We start from the raw sequence: 8,829 nt of genomic DNA, 5'->3' as shown, positions 1-8,829 counted from the left end.
ACACATTGCCTGAATAATGCTTAAAACAAGAACCTGTGATGCAGACAGACACTTACGACAATAGTTTAAATACTTAATATAGACTATTGACTTGGGACAAACACGGAATTAAACACGTTTGCGAGTGTTCAACCTTACTCTTACCTTGGATAGAAGTGTTACAGCACGCCATAGGAACATACTATAAACTAATTCAGAAAGGAGTGTACTAATCGGATCGGTACGACGAAAACTAAATAACAAAGAATCAAATAACATAAATTTAAGATTATTAGCAGTTACTGAAAGCTATTTCAAATTCCAGTCTTAACGATTTAATGTAATATTTTTCTACAAGCATTTGTGTAGATTATGAATTGCTGATTGTTTGCTCTTCACTTTGTATTTGATCTAGCCTTCCAACTGTTTTGATTCTGCCGTAACTGATGACCCAATTATAAGCCTGGTATCTTCGATCCTGCCGTAACTGATGACCCAATTATAAGCCTGGTATCTTTGATTAGTGTTTCACTGACTAATATATCAATCAGTAGATATCCAACGTACTTAGTGAAAATACGCCATTAATGGTCTGAGAAAAACATGACACTGAGCAATGCCAACGTATAAGTATCGACAGGATGTTGGATCATAATATTTAGTAATTGTATGGCCAAACATAGTTAGTCATGGTTTAATTCATTTAAAGCTTAATAATGTATTTACCAATATATATGCATAGATAATGATCTCACTGGAAATGGCGACAGCATTAGTTCAATGTCTGCATTAAAGCATATTGTTGTAACTGAATAGCATTCAAGTATAACAAGCAGCAATTTTATTAGGCCTATGATATTGAGAGAATGAAAAACATTGAATCCTTTCAGTCGTGGATGAGTTTTATTGATAAATTAATACATTGATATAATTGTGTCCCTTTCTTATAGAAATAAAGATAAACATGTCAAGATTCATATATTTAGAAACAGAATGGCACTTCTATCTTTAGTTTTAATGGAGTTTAATATGGGCCATAACCTTACCAAAAACGATAAGTTGCTCACATCAACACTATTGTTTGCAATCTTGTGATCAACAATTTTTTTGGTTAGGATATGGCTTATATGCAAAAAAAAGAATGTTTCCGAAATAGGATGATGTTGAATTTTTTCCTTCAGTGTATGGTTTTTCAACCAGCATCAAGAGCACAAATTTCGTTATTGATTTTTAACAGACTAATACTATATGACTACGTTAAAAATGTTTATATAATAATTACATTACATGTACGTTTCATTATAATACGTTATTTTGATTGGCTAACAGCAATCTCTCGTCATTCTGAAACTAATCTTCATTTCAAAATAAAATGTAATATTCATGATGACACGAGCTTTCACAATAAAGTGCACAGGTAAATAAAAAAAAACGTGTTTCCAAGATCCTGGCAAACAAATGTAATTATAAGTATTGAATGCTTCTTTTAGTAATTTTATAGTAGGGGTGTAGAATGAAATAAATTTTCAAAAAGAAGCATTCAATTCTTAAATGACAGTGACCTTATTGCTTCACATTTATTTAACCATTGACTTTTTAAAAATATAAAATGTCGAAAGAATTGACAAATAAAACATGTATCAAATTACAACTACTTTCCATTGTGCAGTTAAATAGATAATAGGCATGTATTTAAGATAATTTAACCTTCCTTTATTCTTTCGGTCTGTAAGAGTTTTTCTTCGGCTCGGTCTATTTTTTATCCTATCCTTGGTATATTTATTGTGCCTTTTATTTATTATATTAATTAAAATCTCTAACAAAAGGTTATCACTTAAGTAGAAATGAAGTGTACTATACTTTTATCTAATTTGTGGAAATGCATCTGACCGATTAATTAATTCTAAAAAAAAATACTGGTAAACTATGGTGGCATTTCAATGAATAAATGCAAATAGATTTATTTGAATTTATGATATGTTGATATTTCCGACTTTAAGACTGGTATCTATGGAGAGTTTAATGTTGAAGGGTCCTTGGGTTTTACCTTTTTTATTAAGTGTCCTATTATCAAAACGCCAGACTTTATTCAGACTGACAAAATGATAGTTAGAGATAATTAAACTTGAGTACTGTCTGACTCACATTGGAAAGGTATGTTTGGGTAAAATATAATTAAATCTAAAATTATAAATAGGGATGTAAATGAATAATTCCTCCTTCTTTTTTCTTTTTCTTTTTTTTTTTTCACTCCTTTACTATTTTTTATCGATTATTGTTTAAAACGTTTGATCTGTTCTATAGAAAATATCTAATATTTCCAACTATAATGTATATTTATAAGTATGATATTTCATATCTTACATGTATGTCCTATGTGTGTATGTCCTGTGTATATATGTCCTGTGTGTGTATGCCCTGTGTATGCTTCAATTGTTGGAAATAAAAAAAAAACAGATTATTAGTTAGAAACATTTTTTGGCTAGAACCATAATAATATTTCATAACTATCGTGGAAGTAGTTCAATAGAATTCAGTGATAAAATAGAAATAAAACAGTTTATATTTAATATATATATATATTTATCTAAATTGTTTTGTTGGTTACAATTTCTTTTCGTCTTTTCAAAAACTAATGATTTAACCGGTGATATTAACACTTACTTACATTTACACAATGCGTTTTTTGCATGTTTTTCTATAATTTTCCACATAACATATGAATGAGTTGCATTCTTCGAATTCTTTATATAAAACAAATGGCAAGGCTTATCATTCAAATTTGCTCGCAAAGCTTTTATATAACATTTCGGTTGAACTATTCTTGTACGTGAAATCCAGGGTAAAAATCTACCACCATAGACATCTTCTAGCCAAAAGAAATGCATAACTGTTGTCGCTTCATACATTTCACTTATAACGTCAGCGGACATAATTGAGGAAGGTCCGGCACAATAAGGAGGAAACGTTGCAAATCGGTATTCAGACGGAGACATATACCATTTATTACGAGTCCTACGAAATGGTCTAGCTTTTATAAGGGTAAAACATTCTAAAACCTTGGTTTTGTTTTGTTTATTGCTAAGATAAGGAATAAGAAACGGAATGTTGATAGTGATATCATCGTCAATTTTGATGACATAAGTCACATTGTTGCAGAATCTATTTACCCAGAACAAGCTGAATATTCGTTAATATGTTAAATTTCTGTAGCTGTCTATAAAATTTCCTTGTATACTGTCTCTGTATTTGACACCTTCCTGTTCAATTTCCTTTTGTTGAGTATCATTCATGGTTTGGCCAAGCACAAAGACATAATCAATATGTTTATTGTCAAACTCTGAAATAGATCTAAATGTTTTTCTTATAACCTGACGTTCGTCAAATTTGTATGTAGCTGAATAAACAAGAACTAGTAAGAATACACGTTTTTCTGTACACTTCGTTCCGGTATTAAGTAACGAACTATATCGATGTTTGTGAATGAGAGGGTTCATCAGATTATCAGGCCTATGATATTGAGAGAATGAAAAACATTAAATCCTTTCAGTTGTAGATGAGTTTTATTGATAAATTAATACATTGATATAATTGTGTCCCTTTCTTATAGAAATAAAGATAAACATGTCAAGATTCATATATTTAGAAACAGAATTGCACTTCTATCTTTAGTTTTAATGGAGTTTAATATGGGCCATAACCTTACCAAAAACGATAAGTTGCTCACATCAACACTATTGTTTGCAATCTTGTGATCAACAATTTTTTTGGTTAGGATATGGCTTTTAAGCAAAAAAAAGAATGTTTCCGAAATAGGATGATGTTGAATTTTTTCCTTCATACATTTCTCTTATAACGTCAGCGGACATAATTGAGGAAGGTCCGGCACAATAAGGAGGAAACGTTGCAAATAGGTATTCAGACGGAGACATATACCATTTATTACGAGTCCTACGAAATGGTCTAGCTTTTATAAGGGTAAAACATTCTAAAACCTTGGTTTTGTTTTGTTTATTGCTAAGATAAGGAATAAGAAACGGAATGTTGATAGTGATATCATCGTCAATTTTGATGACATAAGTCACATTGTTGCAGAATCTATTTACCCAGAACAACCTGAATACTCGTTTATATGTTAAATTTCTGTAGCTGTCTATAAAATTTCCTTGTATACTGTCTCTGTATTTGACACCTTCTTGTTCAATTTCATCAGGGTTTCAGGGTTCATCAGATTATTTGTTGATAAGTTCATATAAAAAAGTTCAAAATCCGTTGAGATATTTCGTCCGTTGTATTTTATGATTCCCTTGCCTCTGTTTAATAATTTCAGCTGTATTTTCAATTTTTTAACAAATTAGTTTTGGATATTTCGTATAATATTCGAAGTTGGTGTGATATATTTTTGCAATCCTCTCTGTTGTCGTGAATAACTGTTAATCAAAATCATTAGACATATTACAAACGAAATTTTCCACAGTACTTTTTTCCTAGATTTCATAACTCAAAGTGTGCTTTACGGATTTACAAATGTAGTCAAATGGGTGGATTCGTACGTCCCAGATGAAATGAATGACGTGCGTCATAAATAGAATTTAAATATATTTTAGCAATACCTAGTTGTTGTCCTATATTCGAAGCCTTTAAAAAGTTTGAAGATCACTCAACCGGCACCTTGATGCAACAAAAGGTTTTATTAATTGCAAATTAGAATAAACACTTGTACTTGAGGAAAAGATTATTTTTGAATGAAATAAGTGGTTATGCTCCTTTAGTTATCAGTATCATAGTAATCTAAATATGTACAAAAACACGGAAAAAAACTTGGTTACTTCAAGTTTGATTTTTATCAAAGTTTGGACATTTTATCTTATGTTTCAATTGTGTTTTTCCTTAATTATACTTGTACGTTTAATAGCAAAAATGTTTAATTGTGTTTCAAAATGACTTTAAATCAATTTGGTAACTTATATTGATTTAATCATCTAAATCGCTAAAAGAATTATTTCTCTAGTTTCCTAGCTTCACTATTCACCTCGTACCTTGGTTTGCAGTCCTTATTTTGATGAGTTTTTTTGCATTATCTACTATTACAATATTTCATTTGAATGCAGTCACTGTTAAACACAGACGACCTGACTGAAGTTTTCTCTCAATTGGATGATACAATTTTTTAGCAAGCCCTGTCAATATCAATGTTTAATTTCAGATATAAACGGGTTGTTTTTCAAATTAGGGAATGTGTACATTGAATTTCCATGAAAAGTAGATCTAATATAATGTTGAAGCAATTTCGAAGGAAGCTTTATCAATATGATTATGAGTTTACCTCAAGATTTTTACATTTAAAAAGTAAGATTGTATCAAAGTTGTACAAATTTAGGTGTTGAATATTTGATAAACAGGGAAAATGTTATCTAACAATAATCCTAAACAACGACATGCTTTCAGTGGTCAGTTGCATAAATATTCAATCCACTTGGCATTATATGAAATAATAATGCCCAAGTGTTTATGTTTAGACATATTTTCCAAGGAAATGTTATTCATGTGACATCAGAATTGTTTTTTTAGTAAAATATAAAGATATGGTCTTGGCAACATTAAATGTTACATCCCAGTCTGAAGACCTGTTGTGCAAAGATTCCAGATCGTGAATTATCATTCATACAATGGAAAGTTGCCTTATTTTATCAACATTGATTTTGTTTTAAATAATAATAAAAAAACAAACAAAAAAAAATGATAAAGCATAAATAACTAATACATTAAAAAAAACAATTTACCGAAATATATTTATATAGATATGTGTGTGTGTTTTGTTCTAATTTCTTTTTTTCATTGTATACTCAGCATTGATAGAACTTTTAATTTAGGGGCTGTTTTCGTGTAAAAAATCATAAGGGTTATGAACAAAGAAACTGGTGATCACCACATATACATTTGTTGGCCCACTGTACCTTCACTGGGAAGGATCCTTATTGTCATACCACACTTTTCTATCGCATTTCAAGGCTCTCCTATCCGAAACAATTCAAACTATAGACATTCGCATAGGCAGTGATGACGCATCAAGTTTAACTAAAGCCATTGACGATGTTTTCCCTGGGAAAAGGCGTCTTCTTTGCAGCAAACACATCAAGGACAATGGGTCTGACCATTTAAAAAAAAAGACAAAGAGAGATCAACCTTGTATCTACCTGTTTGTAATTTGTCAAGCTCATGTAGTGTCATAACTTTGTGTATTTTAATATAGATATTATAAGATGTATGGACTGTAAAAAGTTTTATATTTTTGCATCGGAAATACTAAACATGGTCAAACATGCAACCTTCAGAAATCCGCCATCTATATAATGAAAAATATATTCTAAAATATAAATATAATAAATGACATAGCCGCCATTTTGAAAAATCCCGACTTAGGGGCGAAATTTGCTATTGATTTAAACTGTTAAAAACATCTTGAGCGATAGGGATGTATCATGCATCACAATGCACAATGTAGTTAATCTATCACTTTTTTTGTTTAAGGAATTGGCAAAATTGATGACTAAGTAGACCTGGGTTGCAAATTTTACAATAGAGTCAACGGGCGGACGATGAGAAAATGGACGATATTTGCAATTGATCACGGGCATAATTTAAACTAAATTTAAACTGTCCGGATCAATTTGTTTTAGGAAGAATTGTGTTCGAAGACGAAGAAAAGAGATGTATAGGTAGAAAATGGGTCGGATGAACGGGAAAAAATCAAGTTTATTGAAAGGCCTATGCAATTTCTATGAGACAACTTGACTAAAGATGGTGGACTAACAAGTCAGCAATATCACGTCATGTCTTACTTAGTTGGATATGATGTACAAAATGAGGACCTAAAGTTTTTCACAAATTCCTCTCAATGGTATCTGTATTTACATACTCGCTTGCTTATCATGTTTTGTATACTGTTGTTTTTCTTTTGGTCTTTTATGGTTTTTGCATTTGTGTTTTTTACTCTCCCAGCCCTTTACCATACATACTAAAAATGGAATTTCTAAGATATATTCTTTTGATAGTTTTAATATATATGCCTAGCAAACTGTAACCCAAATTCTTAAGACTGTGTAAGAACATGAAAGTCTCACTGTCATTAAAGCAGTCCCCGGTAGTCTTTTGCAATATATTTTGAATACCAAACTGGCACTTTGAGCCCTCCGTAAACATAGATCACAAGAAGTGTACTCAAATTTCTCTTATTAACTATTTATATGAATAATAATATGAAGATTGAAAGTTCAGGAAGGTCACACTTACAATCGGTACGATTAGGGGGAAAAATAACTGTTTTCCGATATTTTTGTAGTGTATAGAAAACATAGAACAGTTTTTAAGCTGACATTACATTTTTTTTTTTATTTAGAAACCAGGTAAGGCTTCTAAACCATAAAAATTGTAAATCGAGGAATATTATGATTACTATGTTTTTCTGGTACCGACAGCATAAGCTCTGTCAACTGAGTTTCTGGTACCGACAGCATAAGCTCTGTCAATTGAGTTTCTGGTACCGACAGCATGAGCTCTGTCAATTAAGTTTCTGGTACCGACAGCATGAGCTCTGTCAATTTAGTGTCTGGTACCGACAGCATAGGCTCTGTCAATTGAGTTTCTGGTACCGACAGCATAACCTCTGTCAACTGAGTTTCTGGTACCGACATCATAAGCTCTGTCTATTGAGTGTCTGGTACCCACAGCGTTAGCTCCGTCTATTGAGTTTCTGGTACTGACAGCATATGAGCTCTGTCAATTGAGTTTCTGGTACCGACAGCATGAGCTCTGTCAATTGAGTGTCTGGTACCGACAGCGTAAGCTCTGTCTATTGAGTTTCTTATTTATCTTTTCAAATTAATAAAATCACCACTAATGTTAACCTAAAACAATCATGTACTTCAATTTCCTGGCAAGACTTTGCGTGGACAATTTTTACAAAAATAAGACTGATAATGGAAAGATAAATCCCGCTTAATAAATTTGTTTTTTTAGTCCAGTTAGTTGATATATCTAAAGTCATTCTTGTCATTTATATTTGTCTTAAATAAGTTTATGTGTCACCTAAATTAGTAAGTAAATTTTATTTAAAGTCGGCACATATGTTAAATCAACAAAGAACTCATGGGATTATACATAAAATCTTATAAAGCATTGCAGAGTAAATTTACGCTATAATTTTGCTTGATAGGTGGATAAAAGGTCCGCTGATGTAGAACCTCAAGTAAAAGTTACCCCAGGTAATCGGGGGAATTAGACATCAATTAATTCGCACAAAAATATAGTTCCCTATTTGGATCGATCTTAATACCAAATTATAATGTGATTAAATACCAAAGATGTTCACCAACTTGCCAGGTGATTTAATTATTTTCATACATAAGGCACCGATCATTTATCTTATATGTGCGTGTTGACTGGGGGTGGATAGTCAAATTAAATCTGATTTTTGGGAAAATAAAATGATTAAAATGACCTGACCGTTAAGGTAATGCAGTGGTGACCTGAGGCAACCTTATCATGTACAGTAATAGAGTGGTGACAGTGGCGGATCCAGAACTTTTTATAAGGTGGGGGCCCACTGTCGCCATAAGAGGCCTGCTACAGTCATGCCTCAGTGATATCCTATATATCCAACCATTTTTTTCCCACGAAAAGGGAGGGTGGCGGGCCCCAAAGCCAACCCCCACCTGGATCCGCCTATGGGTGACCTGGGGTAACCTGAAAATATTTGTGTTTTGTAAAGCTGACCTAGGGTACCCTGACTATGTACAGTAAAAGAGTGGTGACCTGAGGTAACCTGACCATGTACAGTAATGCAATCTG

The 8,829-nt window shown here is 32.0% G+C and overlaps 1 pseudogene; it reads right to left on the bottom strand.

The window, feature by feature from the left end:
• Nucleotides 1-862: 862 nt before the first annotated feature.
• On the bottom strand, nt 863-3,478 carry LOC127738459 (beta-1,3-galactosyltransferase 5-like; annotated as a pseudogene).
• Between the last annotated feature and the right edge of the window lie 5,351 nt (nt 3,479-8,829).

This window comes from Mytilus californianus, unplaced genomic scaffold (genome assembly GCF_021869535.1).
Source record: "Mytilus californianus isolate M0D057914Y unplaced genomic scaffold, xbMytCali1.0.p SCAF_4, whole genome shotgun sequence".
Lineage (NCBI taxonomy): Eukaryota > Metazoa > Mollusca > Bivalvia > Mytilida > Mytilidae > Mytilus > Mytilus californianus.
The sequence above is the reverse complement of the archived record's forward strand: the minus strand, read 5'-3'. Positions and strand labels throughout refer to the sequence as shown.